Source organism: Ovis aries, chromosome 21 (assembly GCF_016772045.2).
Source record: "Ovis aries strain OAR_USU_Benz2616 breed Rambouillet chromosome 21, ARS-UI_Ramb_v3.0, whole genome shotgun sequence".
In the NCBI taxonomy this organism is placed as follows: domain Eukaryota; kingdom Metazoa; phylum Chordata; class Mammalia; order Artiodactyla; family Bovidae; genus Ovis; species Ovis aries.
This window is the reverse complement of record NC_056074.1, coordinates 44,997,654-45,022,042: the sequence shown is the minus strand read 5'-3', so window position 1 is coordinate 45,022,042 and position 24,389 is coordinate 44,997,654. Positions and strand designations below refer to the sequence as shown.

Sequence of the window (24,389 nt, the reverse complement as noted above, 5' to 3'; positions counted from 1 at the left end):
TCCTACGTTTAGCGACCCCCCCACCCACCCCAGGGCTCCGAGGGGCATTTTCAGGCTGACAACTGGTGGATGTCTCCTTCTTGGACATCTGAACAAAGCAGAAACCCCTTAATCAGTGCCCTGGGGTCAAAGAGAACAATAACCCTTCCTAGTTAGGAAAAATAGCTCCAAATGGAATTTATGAGCTACAACTAATTTAGCTCATAACTAATTTAACTAACAAGACATGCTAACTATTGTTTCAAAATAAAATAAATTAAACATGTTAACTATTGGTAGTTCAGGTGGTAAAGAATCTGCCTGCAACTCAGGAGGCCTGGGTTCAATCCCTGGGTCGGGAATATCACCTGGAAAAAGAAATGGCAACCCACTCCAGTATTCTTGCCTGGAAAGTCCTAGGGAGAGATGAGCCTGGTGGGCCCACAGGGTCTCAAGAGTCAGACATGACTGAGCAACTACACTGCTACCAACTATTCTAAGAATTGAAAACAGCACATACGTGTTACATTATCGTTTTCAAAAAGCTAAATGACTTAAGCAAATGAAAACCAGCAGTGGAAAAACACTCTCCAAGGGTCCCCATCACCTCCTGCTGAGTCCACAGTCACCCACACAGAAACCCGAATCCCCGTGCTCCCCAGCTGAGCTCCCCTGCAGTCGGCCGCATGCATACAACTGCACCCGGGCTATCTCCAGGTTTCTGTTCTGCCGTTTCACACTATAAACACAGAACACGAGACAGGCAGGCCTTTAAAACAACATCTGATGCCAACATGTTAAAGGCTAACACACTTAGCTTTTACCAGTTGTTAAATACCAAAGCCTTTTCCCCCAGGATGTACCTCTGGAAGTGTCTATGTGAAGACATCTCAGCTCCCCCATCCCAGGTTACTCCTCACACAGCGATAGATTGTGACTGCAGGATTCCTGGGCCAAAGACTAGGAAAGGATTCTGGAGCCTACTGCCAAGGTGGTTAATCACTGAAACCAACGATCACTCGGCTTCGTATGTAAACCCCACACCGCCTGACAAATACACACACCAACACCTGTGCAGATGACACGCAGCACCTGCTCCCTGCTGCAGCAGCCTCACCGCCGGCTTAACAGCCACGGCCCCCCTTTCACCACCCCATCAGGCCACACCCCTGATGCCAACCCCTTCGTGCTGGCAAGGGATGTGCGCAAGGCGCCTCCCCACACGGACTCTAGCAAGGAGGCGCACCTGGGGCACAGAGGAGGGCGCTGAGGAAGGGAAAGGTGAGGTGCCTGGCCCAAGGTCACATGGCTAGCATGGTGTGTTTCTGTCAATCTAGAAGTGTCAGGGGAAGCATACTGATTCAAACTGCCCACCTGGCCAGCACCATAGCAACCATTTGCGTGAGTTGTTTTACAACAAGAGGTCCTGCTAAGGAACATGGAACTAATAAGCCACCACCAACTGAAAGAATTCGCGAAAGGTCAAAAGGAGACACATGTCCGACCACCTCCCAGAATCCTTCTCTCTGACATCCATCTTGGCTGAACAAGGCGTGGACCACCAGGAAGGATTCTGAGTCAGAATGATTGGCTAAGGACGACCCGGACACTAATCCGGACTCTTCTTCGCTGAGACTGACATCCTGACCACTCGGGGCACTCAGGGGCCAGCTTGCCTGCCAATGGACCAGGCCCAGCGGCCGCGACTGGGACCCTTTTGTCCCTGGTCTCCTCCTGACGCGGACAACTGGCCAGAGTGCCCGAACTGGGTAAGGAACAAGAGACTTTACTGACCTCTCTTCCCTTCCCTCTCTCTTTCCTCTCCTTAACCCTTCCTATCCTTTCCTGTTTTTCTAGTCCCCAGTCCTGGAAGCAGGAATCTGGTCAAAGGGCCTCAGCCTGAGCTGAGGATTAGAGACTCATCACCTCCTCTTGGCAGAGAACTCAATTCTGGTTCTGGTCTGGTCTGATTTCTGGTAGGGCTGAGATCCAGTCCTCCCTTCTCTGGAGGCCCAGGGAAAAGTCCCATAAGGCCTGGGCATCTGCAGGGGGCAGGAGACGTCTGTAAGGCCACCCCTTTCGCCCCCCTCTCCCGCCTCCTCCCCCTTTTTCTTTCAACCTGGCTTCCTTTCCTCCCTTGAAGTCTTTGAAGACCTGAGATATTTTCCTTTACTCTGTTAGTACTTGGATCTGCAGTTCCGTGTCTCTACAGACCAAGGGAAAATGGGGAAAAGCCTTTAAAATTTTTATTTCAACTTTTTTAATAAACTAGTAAATTTTATATTGTAATACCTAATTCATGACTAAACTTAGAAAATGAACCTAGATCTTGTGTCTGTCTAAATATGTCTTGGTATGTCTTTGTCTCCGGATAATATTTTTGAGGTTAATTTGTAAATGAGCTCTATTTAATTGGCTTAAAGAAAAGTGCTTACAAATCAAATAACTCTAAATTAAACAATAAATTCCAGGTTCATGTGAACTTGGAAGTATTCAGTATTAAAAACCTAATATTAATGTTTGTTGACCTATCTAATATAAACATGTCTTAGAGTAATTAACATTAAGTAAAATATTTTCATTGTACCTAAGTTTAATATAAGTTAAATATTATCATATCTATTACAAGTTTATTAATAAGGAAATTACCTCGAGTGAAGAAACTTCTAAAAAACAAATGCCCCATGCTATGCAGTGTGGAGGTTTGGGGCTCGGTAGTTTTGAAAGACAGCTTCTGCTAGGCTGTCTACGTGGGTCTGTTGATACTGGAACGCTCTGACACAAGCATTAAAAGTTAAAGCTGTGAATCAGAAGATTTCTAATTACCTTTCCAAGTTCAGCTACTCCGCCCTACAGGTACAAGGCCTCGGTAGATCCCATCCTCTTTGTCGTCCCATCTCATCCTCTGTCGCCCCCTTCTCCTCTTGCCTTCAATCTTTCCCAGCATCAGGGTCTTTTCCCATGAGTCAGCTTCTTGCATCAGGTGGCCAAAGGACTGGAGCTTCAGCTTCAGTCCTTCCAAAGAATATTCAGGGTTGATTTCCTTTAGGATTAGCTGGTTGGATCTCCTTGCTGTCCAAGGGACTCTCAAGTCTTCTCCAGCACCACAGTGCAAAAGCATCAATTCTTCAGCGCTCAGCCTTCTTTATGGTCCAGCTCTCACATCCATACACGACTGCAGACATACCTGAATACAGACCTTTGTCAGCGAAGTGGTCTCTGCTTTTTAATACACTGTCTAGGTTTGTCACAGCTACTCTTCTACGGGGCAAGCGTCTTTTACTTCCTGGCTGCAGTCACTGTCCGCATAAATTTTGGAGCCCAAGAAAATGAGATCTGACGCATCTGTCTGCCATCAAGTGCTGGGACTACGTGCCACGATCTTAGGTTTTTGAATGTTGAGTTTTAAGCCAGCCTTTTCACGCTCCCCTGTCACCTTCATCAAGAGGCTCTTTAGTTCCTCTTCAATTTCTGCCGTTTAAGAGCTGCGTCATCTGCATATATAAGGTTGTTGATATTTCTCCTGGCGATCGACTCCAGCTTGTGCTTCATCCAGCCTGCCATTTCGCATGGTGTACTCTGCATCTAAGTTAAACAAGCAAGGTGACAGGATGCAGCCTTGACACACTCCTTACCCAGTCTGTGGTTCTGTGTCTGGTTCTAACCACTGCTTCTTGACCTGCATACAGATTTCTCAGGAGGCAGGTCAGAAGTCTGGTATTCCCATCTCATTAAGAATATCCCACAGTTTGCTGTGACACAAAGGCTTCAGCATAGCCAACGAAGCAGAGGTAGATTCTTTTGGAATCCCCTTGCTTTTTCTATGATCCAGCATATGTTGGCAACTTGATCTCGGGTTCCTCTGCCTTTCCAGCTTGTACACCTGGAAGTTCTCAGTTATGTACTGCTGAAGCCTAGCTAGAAGGATTTTGAGCATCATCTTGCTGGCACGTGAAACGAGTGCGAGTGAACAGTAATTTGAACATGCTTTTCTTTTTAATTTATGTATTTTTATTGGAGGCTAATTACTTTACAATACTGTAGTGGTCTTTGCCAATTTTGAACATTCTTTGGCGTAACACATACCTTAATTTAAAAATACTTAATTGCTAAAAGTATGGTAAGCATCACCTGAGTCTTCAGCAAGTTGTAACATCAAAGGTCTCTGACCACAGATCACCGTAAGAGAATTACAAAATGTCACAGACACGTAAGTGAGCAAATGCTGTTAGGAAAACGGCATCAGTTGTCTTGCAGACATGGGGTTGTCACAAATCTTCAATTGAACGACACAGTACCTGAGAAGCACAACCCAACGGGCACACCGGTGTGACTCAGCTGGTTGGGCGGAAGCAGCCGAAGGGAAGGCTGCAGTCTCACCACCTCACACCCAGCACGGGATGTGCCCCCTGCATGCTTCAGTTAAGAACCACTAGTTAGTTAGCGAACTACGCAAGATCAAGACTCACTTAGGAGATTTCTTGTAAGTAGTTATGAGGTGTCACTATGACACCGCCCAAGTCAAGTCACAGGAACTTCACCGGAGGAGGAGGGAAGATGGGAGCAGGCTGGGACCCTCACAGTGAGCGAGAGTGATGCATACAGAAGCTGAGAAGACTCCGGCGGGTGCCATGGCCTGCTGAAAGGTGTGGCACGGACGGCAGCTCCACACAGCCTCAGCAGTGTCGGGTTCAGAGACGGCAGCCTCTGCTAAGAGGGCAGCAACAGGCACCGCTCTGAGACATGCGCTATCCTCAGGCCAGGGATCTAACTGTGGGAGGCAGTAACCCAGGGGTTAGTTTTGGATAAATATCCCGAGGGCATTCCCTTCTTTCTCACCCACAATAAGGAAAAGGGGTAGCTGATAATCTGGGTATCAAGGGTCAGTGGATTTATTAAACTTTTCTTCAAAGGCTAACTGTGGTGTTGGAGAAGACTCTTGAGAGTCCCTTGAACTGCAAGGAGATCCAACCAGCTAATCCTAAAGGACATCAACCCGGAATATTCATTGGAAGGTCTGATGCTAAAGCTCCAATACTTTGGCCACCTGATGCAAAGAGCCAACAGAAAAGACCCTGACGCTGGGAAAGAGTGAAGGCAGGAGAAGGGGAGGACAGAGGATGAGATGGCTGGATGGCATCACCGACTCGATGGACACGAGTTTGAGCAAGCTCCAGGAGATGATGAAGGACAGAAGTGTGGAGCGCTGCAGCCCATGGGGTCGCAGAGAGTCAGACGTGAGCAACTGAACAACGACAGCACGACTATCCAGGTCGTCCCAGACAAGGCCAGATCTGCTGCTCTCCAGAAAGGCACACAGGCCTACCCCGGCAGTCCAGCGGGCGAGACCCCGCACTTCCACTGCAGGGGGTGTGGGTTTGACCCCTGGTCAGAGGACTAAGACCCCGCAAATTGCATGGCGAAGCCCCCTTGCCGCCCCCCGCCCAAAAAGGCATACAGGGGCACAGCCATTAAAGAGAAGTTTGGAATCCAACAGCAACAATAACCCGCCAGCCAAAGGAAACCCCGTAACTGACAATGTCTTTGTGTGGAACTTTTGGGGAGGCGAGTGAAGAAGCAAACCATCTATACACTGCAGTAAGGTGGCGCCAGCCTGAGAGAAGGGCAGCCCTGGTGGTCCCGAGGCTAGGAATCTGCCCGCCAACGCAGGAGACACGAGTTCCAGCCTTGGACTGGGAAGACGCCACAGGGCAACTAAGCCTGTGAGCCACGGCTACTGAGCCCACACTCCGGTGCCCTCGAGCTGCAACCACTGAGCGTGCACCCCTCGAGTCCCTGAGCCTGGAGCCCGAGCTCCACAAGAGACGCCGCCGTTAACGAGGCCCACGCACCACCACGAGAGGGGAGCCCCCAGCCACTGGCACCAGAGGAAGCCTCTGAGCGGCAATGAAGACCCAGCACCGCCAAAAACCAATTTTTAAAAAACACCTTAAAAAAAAAAAATCTGTGAAAAAGGGAACCTCAGTAAAGCCCCCAATGCACGACTGTCCAGGTATACTGTCCTTCCCAAGTAAAGGCAGGAAGTTAGATTGATCAACAGGAATAAAAATAAAAGCTCCATAAGTCACCCACAGTGAAAAAGTTGCTTCCAGTAGAGATAAACACCAATAGCACGCGGGGGTTAGGGGCGGCGGGGCAGCAAGGAGTCACAACGCTGCTCGCTGCCCAAGGCCCTGGACACACCCCCGCCTGGGCCGTCGGGTTTCTGGCAGTTCAACGGGCATGACAAGGACGAGTGTGCGGCCCAGTCTGGGACAGAAGCGGGTCCTGCTGAAATGCTCACACCTCTGCGAGCAGGAGCTGCTGAGCCCTGACAGAGCCGCCCTGGGCCCACCAACAGGGGAAGGCCCTGTCTCCCCCACCTCCTCACCGGCAGGATGGAGCAGCCCAGGTGTCCTCGGAGGCGCTGCACGGGCGGGTTTGGCTGTGCGCTCTCTGAGGCCAGACCCACCCTGGGTCTCCACCTGCTGGAGCTGCCCTCCTCTCGGGGTCATCTTCAGGGATCCAGGCCAACTGACTGGCCAGACTGACAAGACCAAGGCAGACACTGTCTCTAACTCCATACAGGTTGTTCCACCAGGGTGAGGCTCTGGTTAGGTCACTTACAAACATGAATTAGAAGCCACCTCTGTGGGCTCAGCATCGGTACAGAGAAGCCTGACTTGCCCCCAAGAACAATCTGGAGCCTGCTGTAACAGCTACGGACGGACACGGCAGGCCTCTGGGTCCACGCGTGCCTTGCACTCCAGCCCAGGGACCGGGGGCCGGCTCCAGGCTCCGCGCACATTTTCGGCCATTACCTCAGCTTGGTCACATCAGAGGCCCGGTAGCTGGTTTCATTTAAGCTTCAGGGATCGTTCAGGGTTTTCTCAGCTGGTTGCCTTAGTCCAGCGTTAGGCCTGACTTATCTGAGACAAGCACATGGACTGACTGACAGGCCGGAGGGGCCAAGCTGGCAAATCGGGGATACAGTACTGAACTCCTCCCCAGGTCTATGAGAATGCTGTTACCTTGGGAAAGCCCATGCAGCCCTAAGCTTGACATTTGCCCACGGGGTATACGAAACTTGCTATGATTTAGTAGGGTCCTCAGGTCTAATTTTGAAAGGGAAAGTTTTAATGGGCTTGTCTGGTGAGGTTTCAGTGACAGGAAAGAAAGGAAGTTCCGGTAAGCGGGGCGGGGGCGGGGGGTGGGGGGATAAGGAGGCAGCAAAGAGAGATACTGGAGAAGGAAATGGCAACCCACTCCAGTATTCTTGTCTGGAAAATCCCACAGACAGAGGAGCCTGGAGGGCTACAGTCCATGGGGTCGCAGGTCTCTGCTCAGGAGCGACTGAGCAGAGAGATACAGAGAAGATGAAGCAGCAAGGGTAGGAAGGGCCTCAGCTCACGAGGAAGAGGCCTCCGACGTTTTACAGCCCCCCCTCTTGTTGTTTACTAGGTTCCATTTGGAAACAGTATCTGCTAAGGAGGCAATTTTACGATCCTGAACACATTTAGAAGGCTCCAGAGAACAATTACAGTAACCACTCCATGTGGCCGGCTTCATCTGGTAGCTGCGGGTTTCTAACTTGGTTTGGAGAAAAACAAGTTTGGGGAGATCAAAGGTTCCTTGGAATTCCGTTATCCTTAGTAATACTGACTGATCCATTTAGTTAAAAATCTGAACATTTGTAAGTGAAAAGACCCTGAAACACATCAGAGTTCCTGAAGGGGCCACCTTTAGAACCTTCAGATGACTGGGACCCCACTGTTGGATTCAGAATGAAACAGCGCTCACCAGAAAACCTGTCCCTACCCAGACCCCAAATACAGTCAGAGAGCTCACCAAAAGGAGGGGCTTGGGATCCGAGAGGAGACTTTCCAGACGAAGTCACGGCGGCCTGCGGAAGGAAGGGCACCAAGGGCTCGCTGGGGTCCCCTGCTCACTGGAAGGGGTCGTTCCTTGGTGGGTGTCTCCTCTGGAGCCCACACCAGGTAATGACAACCTACACGAAATGAGGCAGACCGAGGCCAGCTCAGGTTACCAGAAGTCGAGTTTATTTGGGCGAGCAGAGGAGCTGTATGTGGAACACGCAAGCGGAAGTGAGTGACAGCGAATCCGAAGGCCGAGGGCAGGCCGCTCCTGTGGGCACAGGGTGCAAAAGGGAAAATCCAGTGAGGAGCCGTGCAGCCAGTTCACTGACTTGAAGATGGACAGAGTGCTGGCAGACGCCAGCTGGTTAGAGCATAATGCTCCACCTTCTGTGAATCCGGCAATTTCGGGAAATCAGCCTCACAGTCTCCAACGTTCACCTTCCTGAGCGCGCAGGCATGAGTTTCCCATTCGTATCCTTTGATTCCATTTTAGATGAAAATCCTTGCAGGTTTCAGATTCAGACCGTGGTGGCCTTTCCCGCCGCCCACCTTTCCCGCCCCCACCGCCGGCTTCACTTCCTGCTGCAACGACCACCGCTCGATTCAACATGGCCGCTGCTGCTGTTGGAACAGGTGACAGCCCACCGCTCAGTCACGGTCGGGGCCAGCAGTGCAGCCGCAACCCAAGACACCTCCCCCAACAAACGGAGGGTGAAACACTCCCCGCGTCCTGCAGGCCACGCCCCCTCCGGCAGGCCACGCCCCCTCCTGCTGGCCAGGAGGTAGTCTCAAGGCCACCACTCCAACGCAACACCACACTGATACAGAGACCCTATTCTGGGTGACGTGACGGCCAAGCAGTTAGAATTACACACAACAGAACATTCCCCATGCCTCCAGAAGGCGCTGGATCAAGGGAAGAAGAACAAACAAGATAATGAGTTAAAAAAAAGGAAAATACTTCGAGGTCAAAACACCACAAACCCAGAACTCAACAGTGAATACAAAGCACACACGCAGTAATCTGGTTTTGATCTGGGTTTGAAAACCGTTCCTATCATTTCCTACTGTGTAAAGCTCAACATTCAGAAAACGAAGATCATGGCATCCAGTCCCATCACTTCATGGGAAATAGATGGGCAAACAGTGGAAACAGTGTCAGACTTTATTTTGGGGGGCTCCAAAATCACTGCAGATGGTGACTGCAGCCATGAAATTAAAAGACGCTTGCTCCTTGGAAGAAAAGTTATGACCAACCTAGATAGCATATTCAAAAACAGAGACATAACTTTGCCAACAAAGGTCCGTCTAGTCAAGGCTATGGTAAAACCCGTGGTCATGGATGGATGTGAGAGTTGGACTGTGAAGAAGGCTGAGCGCCGAAGAATTGATGGTTTTGAACTGTGGTGTTGGAGAAGACTCTTGAGAGTCCCTTGGACTGCGAGGAGATCCAACTAGTCCATTCTGGAAGAGATCACTGGGATTTCTTTGGAAGGAATGATGCTAAAGCTGAAGCTCCAGTACTTCGGACACCTCATGTGAAGAGTTGACTCACTGGAAAAGACTTTGATGCTGGGAGGGATTGGGGGCAGGAGACGACCAAGGGGAAGGGGACGACCGAGGATGAGATGGCTGGATGGCATCACTGACTTGATGGACGTGAGTCTGAGTGAACTCCGGGAGATGGTGATGGACAGGGAGGCCTGGCGTGCTGTGATTCACGGGGTTGCAAAGAGTTAGACACGATTGAGTGACTGAACTGAACTGAACCTCAGTTTCAACATCCACAATTAGGGCCTACCTGAGAGGCGGCCTTGAGGATGGGATGAAATGCAGACGGACCGGGACCTGACCTACTCCAGGCCTCCCTCTACTGTTAAAATATGCTGTCAGACCCTACTGAGCGCTTTGCCAGGAAACCTACAAATCGGGTCACTGTAAACATGACTACCCTTATCTAGGAAACACTCACCTAGCGTGGTGACATGTTACAAACAAGCGGGAGTTCAGTTAGTCAAGCTTCATCACCACTATTTTAACAAAACTTTCTTAAAATAGAAAGTTATAAGGAATTATCAAATTTGCAGATTTAAGAAATATAACCATCCATTTGTTTTAAATGTTAGCATACTGAGTTTAATATTAATTTTATGAAAACACAGCTCCAAACCTTATCAAAAGGATCTCTTACTTTTAAAAGGCAATTAAGTTGAAAGATGAAAGGAATACCAGGCAATAGCATATTCTAAAATATCAAAAGAACACAGCAGTTCTGTCTCCCTTCCAGGGTCAAACAACAACCCTGAGCCTCTAACTCCAAATCTGGACTGGCATGCAAATTTCCATGATTACACAAATGAATGGTTTGCTATTTATACAAGACACCTCACAATTCTATTTATGGATTTAACTTATTTTTTTACCCCAAACTTTTCATAGGGGAAAATATTTTGGTTGTAAATTATCCAATATAACTTTATATCCTTAATTTTTAACTGAAAACATTTAGCCCATAGTTAGAGAGTAATTCCGTAATTTCAAACTGGGCCACTCTCAAGAGGCAAGGTGTGAACCGGGGAATGTGGTCGACTCTCATAAAACCAAACCCGTTTCTACATGCATTACCTATCTTAACTCAAAGGTCCTCAATATCTTCCCAGAACTGAATGATTAAAATGAACTTAAATGTAATCGATATACTTCTGTAAGACTTTAGAATTTCAACAGAGTCTATAATTCTTATTAAACTAGGGTGGCCGTCAAATGAACCCCACAGCACAAGCACTTGGTTCCCATAAAAGTCTGAGGGCTGGTGACCCCGCTCTACCCCCCGAGGTGGAGCCCGATCAGTCCTCCAGGCTTACCAGGCCACATTCTGGCCCAGGGCAGAGAAGCCACCTATTCCCAGAAGGCATCAGGATGCTGCCCCCAGACATCCCACGCCTCCACCCGCACACCCTGGCCGCCGCACGGAGCCTGATCAGGAGTCTCCGTCGGTGCCCTCCTTAGTGCAAGGAGGTAACTGTGCTGGATTCACTATGTCAAGTGAAAACACATCTAGAGTTGAGTCAGATCACTAATGTAAATAGGTGAATAATAGTGTAAATGAGACAATAGAAAATGTCTTTGTAAATCAACATACTCTTCAATATACTTGTAATCTCTTAGCAGTTAAAAAAACAAGTTGTCCATGTCCGAAACTCATACAAGCAGCCTTAAAATTATGTTCAAACTGATTTCAAACATGTGTAATGACTGACAATCTTACATGCACTTTTTCTTTTGTCATGATCAAAAAATTATTTAAAAAATCATATGTATTACATGTTTACAGATGAACTAAAACTGGCAAGTAGTTAATTTATGTCTAATTTATGTCACCAAGTGTTAGTTATGTATGTGGGAACCACAACTTCTGTATATGTTTGAAGCTTTTTATTTGCATGTTTTTTAGAAAAAGAACGGATAAATGATTCAGTGTAGCTGAAGCTCCAGTACTCTGGTCGCCTGATGCAAAGAGCCAACTCACTGGAAAAGACCCTGATGCTGGGAAAGACTGAGGGCAGGAGAAGAGGGTGTCAGAGGATGAGACGGCTGGATGGCATCGCCGACTCAAAGAACATGAACTTGAGCAAGCTCCAGGAGACAGTGAAGGACAGGGCGGCCTGGCGAGCTGCAGTCTATGGGGTTGCAAAGAGCCGGACACGACTCAGCGACCGACAGATGACCCATGTCTGCCTTCCCACTGAAGTCTAAGTTCCACGAAGGCTGAGGTCTATCTACCTGCTCAACGCAGCCATCCCTGTGTCCAGCACAGAACTAGGCAGAAGCCAAGGAGCAGGCAACCCACTGCACTCAACCACTCACCGCTGCCGAGGGACAGTCTACCACGAGCTGCCTGCGCACAGCACGACAGCAGCAACCCTTCACACTCGAAGCCTCTCCTAGGCAGGTTCTAAAGACACACAGGAAGTTACCTCTGTCCACGAGACAAGGGCAGACTGTCTCTTCAGAAGCTTGCTCCAGACCAAGCCCTCAGTTTTCACAAAGAAAGTAAAAAAGTTTCCTTTCCTTAACCAAAACAGTCTATTTTTACTGGAGGCACAGCGGTTCTTCATTGCTGCAGCTCCAACTTCCTCCTCCACTCTCTCCTCTCTGCAGCCCTGTGTGTATGACTGAATGAGTCAAACTCTCCAAAGTTCTCTTAATCCAAGGTCTTGTCAGCTTGTCATATCACTGTCTCCTCTATTTCAAACTGCAAACACCCAAGTCCCTATTTCTCTTCTACTCCTGTTTTAAACGCACCGACCCCTATCTAACTGTCTCCCACTGTGGAAATACACGAGGGCAAGGTCTTTCATCTGTTTTGTTCAGTGCAATAAAATACCCCAGGATCTAGAACCCTAAAAACACCTGGCAGAGAGATGGCGTTCATGGACGAACAGACAGATGAGAACCATGGAAAGCTACTTGGCGGTCACTGGGTGAACAGTGCTCGCTGTCGTTGCTGTTTGCTGCCTAAGTCGGGGTCCAACTCTCCTGCAACGCCATGGACTGTGGCCTGCCAGGCTCCTCTGTCCATGAGACTTCCCAAGCAAAACACTGGAGTGGGTTGTGCTGCCATTTCCTTCCCCAGGGCATCTTTCTGACCCAGGGATCAAACCCGCATCTCTTGCATTGGCAGGCAGATTCTTTACCACTGAACCACCTGGGAAGCTGGATAAACAAGCACTAATGTTTTAAATTAGAACATCCCCAGCTTCATTCTTAAAACTTGCGCACATATTTAGATTGTACAGTTGCTCTTTCTACCACTCCACACAACTATTACACAGAAATCATCTTAGCTCGTTTTTGAACAGGGTTTTGGGGATAAGAATAAAATGCAGTGTGTGTCTGTTAATCGCTCAGTTGTGTCCGACTCTTTGTGACCCCACGGACTGTAGCCCACCAGAATTCTCTGCCCGTGCAAAGAATACTGGGGTGGATTGCCATTCCCTTCTCCAGAGGAACTTCCCAATCCCGGGATCAAACCCTGGTCTCCTGCATCGCAGGCAGATTCTTTACTGTTCATTTAAAAAAAAAAAAAAAAAAAAAGGCCCCACAGATCCAGAATGGAAGCACCTTTCGTAACAGCTGACAAAATTTATTTTTAAGAGGAAAATTAAAGCTGCACAGTGAATTGCCAAGATCAAAAGGTAGAGTTCATGAAGCGATCTTTTGTAGTTTTTGTCCCTATAGAAATATACTGCCTCTCCTATTACTAAATACTCATGTAATTTAAAATTCAATGGCAAACAACGTAAAGCAGCCCTGCTTTCTCAGAAGAGGACAGGGAAGAAAACCCAAGGCTGTCAAACAAAAACAAATACATGGCATCATAAAAATCCCACTAACAGTCCAACACAAAACACGTCACTGCCCATTAGTAAGAGCAGTGCTCAAGAAAAAAAATCTCACAAGTGCAGTTTAGGAAGGCAAGTGTTCACTGAACCAGGAGACGGTGTGCAAATCAAGCAACGCTGAAGGAGAGTGATTCCCTGCAGTAACCCTGCACCAGCTGCTTTCTACTTCTGAAATCACTCCACTGGTAGAACAGGCTAAGTAATATCAGCCTTTTATTAGGTTGGTACAGAAGTAATTGATGTTTTGGATCCTGAATTTTAAATCATTATAACTCAAACACATCTTTATTAATCAAAACAGGAACTATTACAACCAATTCATTTTTGCCAACGAGAAATAAGTTGGTTTATTTCTCCAGAGTGAAAAAATCTGCGTTCAGGATCTAATCAACTCTTGGAAAGCATTTTATGCCTCCTGCTGGTTGTGGAAGCGCTTTCCCTGCAAAAGGTTGTCCAGATGTTTGAAGAAGTGGTAGTCAGCTGGTGAGAGGTCAGGTGAATCTGGCAGATGAGGCAAAACTTCGTACCCAATTCCCTCAGCTTCTGAAGTGTCGGCTGACGTGAAGGCAGAAGTTATCGGGGAAAAGAACTGGGCTCATTCTGTTGACCAGTGTTGTCTGTAGGTACTGCAGTTTTTGGTGCATCTCATCAGTCTGCTGAGCGTACTTCTCAGATGTAACGGTTTCGTCGGGATTCAGAAAGCTGTCGTGGATTAGCAGGCCGCCAGTGACCATGACCTTCTTTTGGTACAAGTTTGGCTTTGGCAAGTGCTTTGGAGCTTCCTCTCGGTTCACCAACTGAGCTGGTCATCGCCAGTAGTTGTATAAAATCCACTTTTCATCTCACATCACAATCTGATCAAGAAATGTTTGCTGTTGTTACATTCTAAGAGAAGACAACACATCAAAATTGCGATTTTTCTGATTTGCAAGCAGCTCATGAGGCACCCACTTAACGAGCTCTTTCACCTTTCCAGTTTGCTTCAAATGCCGAAAGACTACAGTACGCTCAACACTGGGTTCTTCAGAGACTTCCCGTGTACCTGCAAGAGCAACAGCTTCGATGATGCTCAACTGCGGTCGTCAACTTTCACGGGCGGCCGCTAGGCTCCTCATCCTCAAGGCTCCGGGGCCCCCTGCAGAGCCTCCTGGGCCGCCAGCGCACCGCGCCCGCCAGCGCTTCCTAGCGGTCCACGTGCTGTGGATGTTGCAGGTTCTCTCTGCGGCTTTACAGCCCATTTGAAGTCAAATTTTAAGAAAACTCTCAAATTTGCTTTTTATCTAATATTTCTACAGTCTAAACATAAAATAAACTGGAAGTAATAAGTCATTAGCAAAAAACATAAAGCAAGAAATGCATGTTAAAATGATGTATAACATTACCACATTTATTTTAGAACATAAAAATCAGTATCAAACGGCAACGTTAACAATGAAAACCATAATTACTTTTGCACCAACCTAATATTAAACCGTAATGACTTTGCACCAACCTAATACTTTGTCTGCCTAAATACCTCTTCCTTTAAAACAACAAAAAAGTAAACACTCCCGAAACAGCAGTCCCAGACAAATCTCCCAACAAGCTCCTCAACACCGCCTTATTATTCAAACATGCCATCACTCAGAGCACCAGTTCTTCCCTGTTTCGTATAGCTAGTGGCCCTTTAGGGCTTTGGGAATTTAAACGACCCACTGGCCACAGACACTATCCATAAAAAACAACCAACCCACCCTTGTTTCTCTGGCAAAACTTTCAAAAAGTACAACACAATCAAAACAATCTTAAACCATTTTAAAACTGTGGACAATGAACAAAAAGGAAGAAAAGTAACTGAATGTGAGGAATTGTGAACTCTTATCAGCCCATGTATGGATTTACACTTGAGGTCACACCTCCTGACGCTAGAAGACTATCTACTTGCTCAAAAAAAAAAAAAAGCAAGGATTTCAATCGCAACCCTAGTTGGCCAGAAGCTGCAGACATGGAATTAATAACACTTTCAATATTAAGAAGCTGGTAAAAATCCTGACAGGTTAATGGAAATAGTTTAACTAAGGATTCAAGCAAGAATTCACAGGCTGTAATGCATTGATGAACACATACCATCTCTAAGCCCTCAATTTCTATAAAATCATGATCTCAGATTAAAATTTCTCAACAGAAAATATCACAGAAGGGTCTGATAATCTTAATGGTCAATTCACAAAACTACAGTATCTGTACACTTTCAGAGGGCAACAATCCTAAAACATAAGTATCCTTTCCAGAATTCAGTTTACTAAAGCTATCAAACCAAAAGTGACAAAATCAACTATTGTGAAGAATTCAATTTCTCCAATCACCATTCTATACAGTATTTTCAAAAATAATGCAAAGGTCACAAAAGTATTTAGATGTTAATTTGAAACACAGAGGCACAAATAACAGCGGACAATCTGAGTTAGTAACATGGGTCAAAAAAGACTACAAACTAGTAACTGGTGTTTAAGACAGCACTACAGTGTTGGGATTATTTTATATAACTATAAATAACTATTTTGAGAATAATTACTCTCTCATCATTCCACGAGACCACAAACTTCCAGTGAAAGCTTTCCTAAATAACCTCAAAACAGTCACAATTTATTTTATCTATAAAACGATCTCCCTTTGTCACTTAATTCTATAGGAAATTTAAGTCTTGCAATGGTACTTTTATTGACCAAGTCTTCAATCAATCCTTCCAAATCTCAGAACAAATAGGATACTTTACCTTCGAAAGATGAAAGAAAAAAATTTCCCTGTCACAAAACAAGTTTAAAAAAAAAGTAGCTAACAAACTGAGAAAACTCATTTTCTAGCATTTCCTTCTCCTGTCAACTCTATCTTAACAAGTTAACCACTAACAGATAACGCTAATGTTTAAGCCACCTTCCTCCACTTTAGCATTCAATCTTTTAAATATATTCCTACTCGTAACATCACCTCTCTTTCTTGGAAAGTCTTTTTTATGTTAGCATATTATTTATCCCACTAGCTATCATTAATCGCTGTCTGCAATCATTTCCAGATTCTACTACGGAGAGCACTTAGCATTCTGTGGAATCACAGAATCTGGAGCTAGAAATAATCAACCAACTCAAATCCTCAAAACCTAGACTTCAGTTAGGCTCTGCTGCTGCTAAGTCACTTCAGTCGTGTCCGACTCTGTGTGACCCCATAGACAGCAGCCCACCAGGCTCCCCCATCCATGGGATTTTCCAGGCAAGAGTACTGGAGTGGGTTGCCATTGCCTTCTCCGCAGTTAGGCTCACTGCAATAATAAAAACAGCTTCTTATTAAAGCGTTTCATCCTCTCTACAGAGAGGCTGTAAAGTCAGGCAAAGTTCCCAGGTGGCTCGCGGTACAGATCTCACCTGCCAATGCAGGAGACACGGGTTCAATCCCCGGTCTGGGAAGATCCCCCGAGTCGTGAAGCAACTAAGCCCGTGTGCCACAGCTACTGAGCACAGGCTGGGAAGCGCAACTACCAAAGCCCGCGTGCCCTAGAGCCCCAGCTCCACACCAAAAGCAGCCACTGCAGTGAGAAGCCCGCGCACAGCTAGAGAGTACCCCGGCCCGACCTAGAGAAAGCCCTCCTGCAGCAGTGAAGACTCATGGGCCTAAATAAATAAGTTCTAAAAATTTAAAAACAAAACTGCTTGCATTTTAACCCAAGTTGTTACCCTGCAAACACCACTTTACTTAACCCTCTCAGGGCCTCAAGCTTCCTGAGGTTACAGGGGAAAGCAACAGTGCTTATCTCAAAAGTCATTAGACTCCTGAAATGAGTCAACGCAAGCCAAGAGACTATCAGAGCTCCTGGTGTGTAGGACAACTATTAATCACTTAAGAGGAACAGTTATTTTTTTAAAAAAAAAGTAATTTTAAAGAAGACAACTTTTAAGTTCAACGACTCATTCTGAGAACTTTCGGGTGCCTATTCTTATACTTCACAGCGTTGCTGTTGTTCAGTGGCTCAGTCGTGCCCGACTCTTTGTCGCGTGGACTCTGGCCCACCAGGCCCCCCTGACCGTGGGATTTACCAGATGAGAATACTGGAGGGAGGTTTCCGTTTCCTTCTCCAGGGGATCTTCCAGACCAGGGGTCAACCGGGGCCTGCTGCACGGACAGGTGGGTTCTTCACCACTGAACCACCAGGACAGGTAGGTGGGGGGGGGGCGGGGGGGGGGGAGGGAAGGGGACACGAACCACAGGCCCGCAGACAAGGGAGGGTATGGGCATGCCTGGCCAGGAACCCGACCCCCGCCTTCCTCGGGGCCCAAAAGGCTTCATGCTGAACCCAGACCCGGAGTCACTGCGGACGATGGGAAGTCTGATCGCGACCGGGCGACCCTCTGCTGGGACGCACAGAAGCATTCGGCAAACAGAGGACTGGGGAGGGAGGGGAACGCGGCCAGGCAGTCAGGTACCAACAGGCACACCGCTGTGACTGCCGTCACAGTCTCCGGCAGCGCTGGGTTCGTCGGCCGGCCGCGCTTCCCCGCCTGCAGAATGACGCGGCCGCGCCGGCCCGTCCGACTCGCTGCGCCGCCCGGCCCCGACGACGGCAAGGGCCGCTCAAAGCGCCGCCGCGCCAGCAAACCCGGGCCCGGAGCCCGCGGTGGCGGCGAATCGCGGTCACTCCGCCCCGGGGAAGGGCTCCGGGGCCGAAAACAAAGGCCCCGGGAGGCTCCGCGCTGCCCCGGGCGCTCGCGGCCCGGCCCGCGGCCTCAACCTCCCCCGGGACGTCGCAGGGCCGGCGGGAGGGCTGGCGGGGGCCGCGCGGGAACAAAGCGCTCCTGACCCTCCGGCCGCGCGGACACCTGCCGCCGCCTCCCGGCCGCCCGCCGGGCCCCGCCCGCCTCCCCGCGGGCTCCTCTCCCGCCCGCCCGCTCCCCACTCCGGGTCCGGCCCCGCCCCTGGCGCCGCGGCGCCCGGAGATGGCCCCCTGCGCGGCCCCCGCCAGCCCGGCCCCGGCCCCGCCGGCCCCCACAAAAGCGTTACCCAGCCGAACCCTCACCGCCGCACCTCACGCCTCCTGCGGCAGTAGCGGCAGCCGTCTGGGCTTCGCTCACTCCGGGACTGCGCCGCCGTGGCCGCCAACAACACCACCGCCCATTGGCCGAGTCCGCTGTCACCGCCCTCCTCGAGCAAAGCGGGCTGCTATTGGACCAGCGCGGCGCAAGTCCGCTACGCTTCGGCGCCGCCGGCGCCGGCCAATCAGAGGCCGTCCCGGGCACGCGGCGCCGAGACCCTCGCGCTCATGCAAATAAGGGCATGTGACGTCACCAGGGCGCGCGCCCGCGCTCGTTTCGCCTCTTTAAGAGGCGGGGGCGCGTGGGGCCCACGTGGAGGACGCTTGCTGCTGCGTACCCGTGTGTGCAACCGGGGCGCCACCCCTTTCGTCCCCTCACCCACCCACCTCTGCCTGTGCAGTCCTTTCCCCACCTCAATCGCCCAACCCCTGGCCTGTGCAGCCCCCTACCCCCGATTCGGGCGCACCCCTCTCCCCTCCCCAGCCCCCCGGGGGCCTGGGCAATGTCTCGGATTCCTCCCGTGCCCCCTGGTACCCCGGATTGAGCTCCACTCCCAGGAACGCGCGCTGACCCCGCCGACCTCCGCGATCCCCTGGCCCAGGTCTACACTCTCAGGTCCCCAGGCTCGTTCTGCCTGCAGGGCTTGGCTCGTGGACTCCCCTCTTCCTTCCCGACCCTACCCCGCACACTCCAGGTGGCAGGGAGCTGGTGGAGCACCCCTCCCACCACACCAGCACTAGTTGGGCAGGCTGTGGGCTGACCACTGGACCTGGTCCTTGCTCCACTGGCTGCAGTGAGGCAGCCTGTCATTCTCCAGGTCACCTAAGTGAAGTGGTGGCAAGGTGGACGACCTTATCCAAAGCCTTTGTGTCGGTAGCAGGACTGAGAATGCTGTCCCAACTTCCTATGGCACAACAAAGGGACAGAAACTGTGGGGCTTAGAAAACACAACCACCTTGTGTTCTCTCATGGCTCTGGAGGCTGGAAGGCAGAAATCAAGGTGTCACAGGGCTCAGTTACCTCCAGGGGACTTGCGGGGAGGATCCTTCCTGCCTCTTTCAGCTTCTGGGGGCTCTGGGCTGTGGCTGCATCTCATGGCCTTCTCTGTCTCCATAGATCCTCTTTAAAAAATAAAATCAAGCCAAAGCAGGAGTTTAATTGCTAACGGGTTGATGAAGTGACATTTTCTGCTAAAAGATGATGAAGATCGTTTTGAGAAATAAAGTCAGAATTATATTTAGGGCTCATGAGAAAGAATCGAGTACTATCAGGAATCTTTTTAAAAACAAAAAATACTTTATTTGACATATGACCAAACAGTTCAAAGTATCCCTACTCAGGTTCAGAAATACAGTTCGTGCACATGTGCTCAGTCGCGTCCGACTTTGTGACCCCGAGGACTGTGGCCCACCAGGCTCCTCTGTCCATGAAATTCCTCAGGCAAGAATACTGGAGCAGGTTGCCATTTCCTCCAGGGGATCTTCCCGACCCAGGGATGGAACCTCTGTCTCTTGTCTCGTGCATTGACAGGTGGATTCTTTACCACTGAGCCACCTGGGAAGCCATGTATTAAGAGAACATTCCCCTCATATTAGTCCTTTATAATAGTTGTTATTTAGTCCTGTGCTCCAAAAATGATATCTGAAACATTATCTAATTACTATGCTCACAAGCTACACAAAGGACTTTGTTTTGAAATATAAAAACAAAAAATTGAAAGAATTACAAAGGCTGCAACTTAGTTACTGACACCTTTTGCTGCATTTGTGTCTAAAGAATTCAAGTACTACTTCTGCATTAGGGTCCCTGGGTAACTTTACATGAAACTTCTTTTTTTTTATGACTGTTTTTACTTAGGACTCTTTAGTCCAAAGTTTTACGTGCTAGGATGGACACCTAGCTAACTTGCTGTCGTCACTGCTGAAGTAAAGAGATGTATTAATATGGCGTAGCGTCTGTAGGAGGTAACAGATAAATCCATAGAAGGGGGTGAAGTGGCTTTCTTGAGGCCACGTTACTTAAGCAAAACTGCTAGGAGTTGTCTATTCCATTTTGGAAAGTAAATCATGGCTGAATTTACAGGGTTCTCCGCGCTGGCTTTTCTTGCCCTTATTCTTGCAGATAGTGTCTGCATTCTCAGCTACCAGAGGTGAGGACCATCACAGTTTCCCAGATCCCCCATCTCCCTGTTTCACATCTGTATATATATATTCTTGTTTTAACATAATTTTTAAAATGTTACTTATTTTTGGCAGTGCTGAGGTTCTGTTGCTGTGTGCGGGCTTGCTCTAGCTGCAGTGAGCAGCGGCTACTCTTCATTGCAGGGTGAAGCTTTCTCGTTGCGATGGCTCCTCTCCTGGAGCGCAGGCTCTACGGCAGGCTCAGCAGCTGCAGCTCGTGGGCCCCAGGGCTCCGGCTCAGCAGTTGTGACACACTCCCTCAGTGGCTTGAACCGTGTCCCCTGCACTGACCGGCGGACTCATCCATTGCACCACCAGAGAAGTCCCTGTGTATATTCTTGTTACAGTGAGATTGTTTTCCCCACTTCCTCAAGGGCACTTTTAAAGCTTTTTGAGCTACCTTGGAACAAACACAATACTCTCAGAATACAGTTAAGTGTAAATGACTGTCCACATTTAGGTCTGATGAGTGGTTCCTTTGTAATTACTCTTGCACAGCCCCGAGACACACAGCCTAGGCTGTGGCGTTTCTGTTGATCCTGGTTTTGCTGTGGCTGCTTTTGGTTAAGGTGAAGACTTACTGATAACATGATCAGCAGAATCAGCTACAGCAGGGACGATAAGAGAAATCATTGGAGAAGGAAATGGCAGGCCACTCCAGGACTATTGCCTGGAAAATCCCGTGGACAGAGGAGCCTGGTAGGCTACAGTCCATGGGGTCACAAAGAGTCGGACGCAACTGAGCCACGTCACTTCAATAAGGACTGTGCAACTTGTATGTGATATTAATACATTAAAGTGGAAATCACAGACCTCCGCAGTGGTCCAGTGGTTACAATTTGGTCTTCCATCACAGAGGGGGCAGGTTCAGTCCCTGGTCAGGGAGCTGAGCTCCCACCTGCCTCACAGCCAAAGAGCCCAAACATGAAACAGAAGCAGTGTTATAAAAACTCAGTATTTTTAAAAAAATGGCCGCATTAAAAAAATCTTTAAAAAAGCACACAACTAGGAGACAAGTGTAAAAGAAAGGCGGGCTATCCAAATCCCTTTTTATATCCAAAGATCGTAACAGTGCTACTTCCCCACAACCCAGGGGTGTGTGTGTGTGTGTATAAGTCCCTTCAGTCAAAGGTATTTCTTATTCTGTCTCCCCATTCCCCCATGCAACTTAGCCCCTTAACAACAAGCCAACAGCTTTATCTGGGATTCAATGGAAGAAAAAACAGCATTTTCTTATTAGATGAAAATGCCATTGGACTCACGTGGGGATGCTGTGTGTCTATATCGCATGTTAGGAGTGATTTAAAGTCTTGCCCAGTGTAACTTTGGTCCTGGAAGGGTTAAGTCGCTCAGTTTTGTCTGACTCTGCAACCCTATGGACTGTAGCCCACGAGGCTCCTCTGTCCATAGAATTCTCCAGGCAAGAATACTAGAGTGGGTAGCCATTCCCTTCTCCAGGGGTCTTCCCGACCCAGGGATGAAACCCAGGTCTCCTGCATTACAGGCAGATTCTTCACCTTCTGAACCACCAGGGGGGCCCCAAACTCTTGTCCTACCTGCTGACATTGGGACCACTGTTCCTTGTAAATCATGAACCATCCAGAGAGACCCTGTCCTGGATTTATGATCTTGAGAAAGACTTTCACCTTCTTGGACAGTAGTTTCCTCAACTACTAAAGGAGGTGAGTGATCTTTCAGATAACCTTTTAGTGCTAACATTCTGTGATGCTAGGGAATACAGTTCAATGCAGGCAATGTATTAACATATAAAACCATTTTGCTTAAGTGTCTGTTCTGATGACCCCAGCCGCATTCCAGGGCCCGCAAATAGCTCAGGGTGGCTCATGGCCCTAAAGGTAGCACCTGGGAGTCCCACTGGGAGGTGAGCCCGGGCTACTGCCCCAAGGTGCTTGACCGGCCAGGCAGCATGCCGTGTCCCCGCCTGCCCGTGGGCGTGACGGGCAGATGTCGGGCTCTGAGTGATGCCAGCCTTGCCATCCCAAGCCTCCTGCCTGGGTCTGACATCTCAGATCTCAGGCACTGGGTCTTGGACTCCCCAGCGGAAGCGGGAACTGGAACCCCCTGCAGCTGACCTCGCCGCAGCGGCTCTTTGGAAACTGCACCCGGTCTCTTCACGTCTCTCATGAGATCAGGCAGCCATCCTCACCTGCCTGCACTCTGACTGTATTTTCTGCCCCGCTCCCCACATTACAGCCACAGATGGATTTAAATTAAGCAAACTGGCCCTGGAGGGGACCCTGGCCCTCGCCTGTAGGGGGGCCGCTGCTCAGTAAACAGCCCCCAGGGCTGGTAGAAGCTGGGGAGCCTGAGTCCCAGAAGCACCCACGTGCTTCCCCAGGATGGTGGCACCCAGGTCACGATGCTCTCGTGACACACACACGTGGACACACAGAGGAAGCAGAAAATCGCAGTATACTGACCTCAGAAAACATCCTGTTTATTCTGTGCAGAGAGAGGGGTGCCCGACATGGGGTGTGTCTGTAAACGCACACCCTTAGAGGGAAGGAGCCAGGAGCTCAGAGACGGCCTCAAGGAGACATTCGGTCGCGAGTTTATTCTGGTAGTTTGCTGCACGACTTGATTTTTTAAAAAAGGTATCTGGCCGTGTCGGGTCTCAGTCGCGGCGCGCGCACTCTGCGGTCGTGGCGCGCGGACTCTGCGGTCGCACGGCGCGTAGCCTCAGTTTTGTCCTGGTCTCAATCTCCCTGTAGCACGTGGGCTCTTGGTTCCCCGACCAGGGATCAAACCCACATCCCCAGCATTAAGGCAGATTCTTAACCATTGAACCACCAGGGAACTCCCGTGATTTGATTCTTTTAATTGTGAATCTGTAATATTTTTTTTAATAATGAAAACGTGAAAGATTTATTTAGAGAGAAGCAGGAAGACTTTGGGTTTCCCAGGTGGTGCCAGTGGTAAGTACTCTTGCCTGGAAAATCCCATGGGCAGAGGAGCCTGGTGGGCTGCAGTCCATGGGGTCGCTGAGGGTTGGACACGACTGAGCGACTTCACTTTCACTTTTCACTTTCATGCATTGGAGAAGGAAATGGCAACCCACTCTAATGTTCTTGCCTGGAGAATCCCAGGGGCAGCTGAGCCTGGTGGGCTGCCGTCTATGGGGTCGCACAGAGTCGGACACGACTGAAGTGACTTAGCAGCCGTAGCAGCCAGCGGTAAAGAACCCAGCTGCCAGTGCGAGAGATGTAAGACACGTGAGTTCAGTCCCTGGGTTGGGAAGATCCCCTGGAGGAGAGCATGGCAACCCACTCCAGTGTTCTTGCCTGGAGAATCCGAGGGACAGAGGCGCCTGCAGGTTGTGGTCCATAGGGTCGCAGAGTCGGACGTGACTGAAGCAGATGAGCACAGGAAGACATGCAGGAAGACAATTCTGGCTCTTAAAGCTGGAAAGAGGTTTCATACACACCAAAGAAACAAGATTTTACTAGTGAATTGATATTTTCCAAGTTAAAATAAATTTTTCACCCCATCTTGTTCCAGAAGGTTCTGCTGTGGCTTGTGAGGGTACAAAGGCCAAGTGCAAAGGGGACAGCAAGGACTCTGCTGACAAGGCTGCGGTGGGGTGGGGAACCTCCTGGGACCCCCACACCCCCTGCAGTCACCCTGGCCGGGGCCAGTCCCCACTCCCCACCCCGCCCTTTGCAGCTGCAGGGCAGGGCTCATGTTCTCCACTAAAGACAAGAGGGTGAAGGACCTCCCTGGCGGTCCAGTGGTGAAGACTCCACGCTTCCAATGCAGGGGGGGTGGGTTCAGTCCCCGCTCAGGGAACTAAGACTCTGCATGCTGTGTGGCCATAGCCAAAAAAATTAGCAAATAAATAAATAAAGACGAGAGGGTTCCCTGGTGGCA

At 49.3% G+C, this 24,389-nt stretch overlaps 1 protein-coding gene across 14 annotated transcripts in view; it reads right to left on the bottom strand.

Annotated features, from left to right (window-relative positions):
• NAP1L4 (nucleosome assembly protein 1 like 4) overlaps positions 1-18,369 on the bottom strand; it is a 51,227-nt gene extending 32,858 nt beyond the window's left edge. For 4 of the 14 annotated variants that reach the window (XM_042237850.1, XM_042237855.1, XM_042237856.1 and 1 more), the window contains exon 1: positions 18,314-18,369. The gene's annotated coding sequence lies outside the window, so the exon portion shown is untranslated. Of the gene's footprint in view, positions 1-7,827; positions 7,883-7,991; positions 8,125-17,328; positions 18,146-18,289 lie in introns of those variants that run through there. The other 10 variants (XM_042237854.1, XM_060404137.1, XM_060404134.1 and 7 more) reach the window with 6 other exon arrangements.
• Between the last annotated feature and the right edge of the window lie 6,020 nt (positions 18,370-24,389).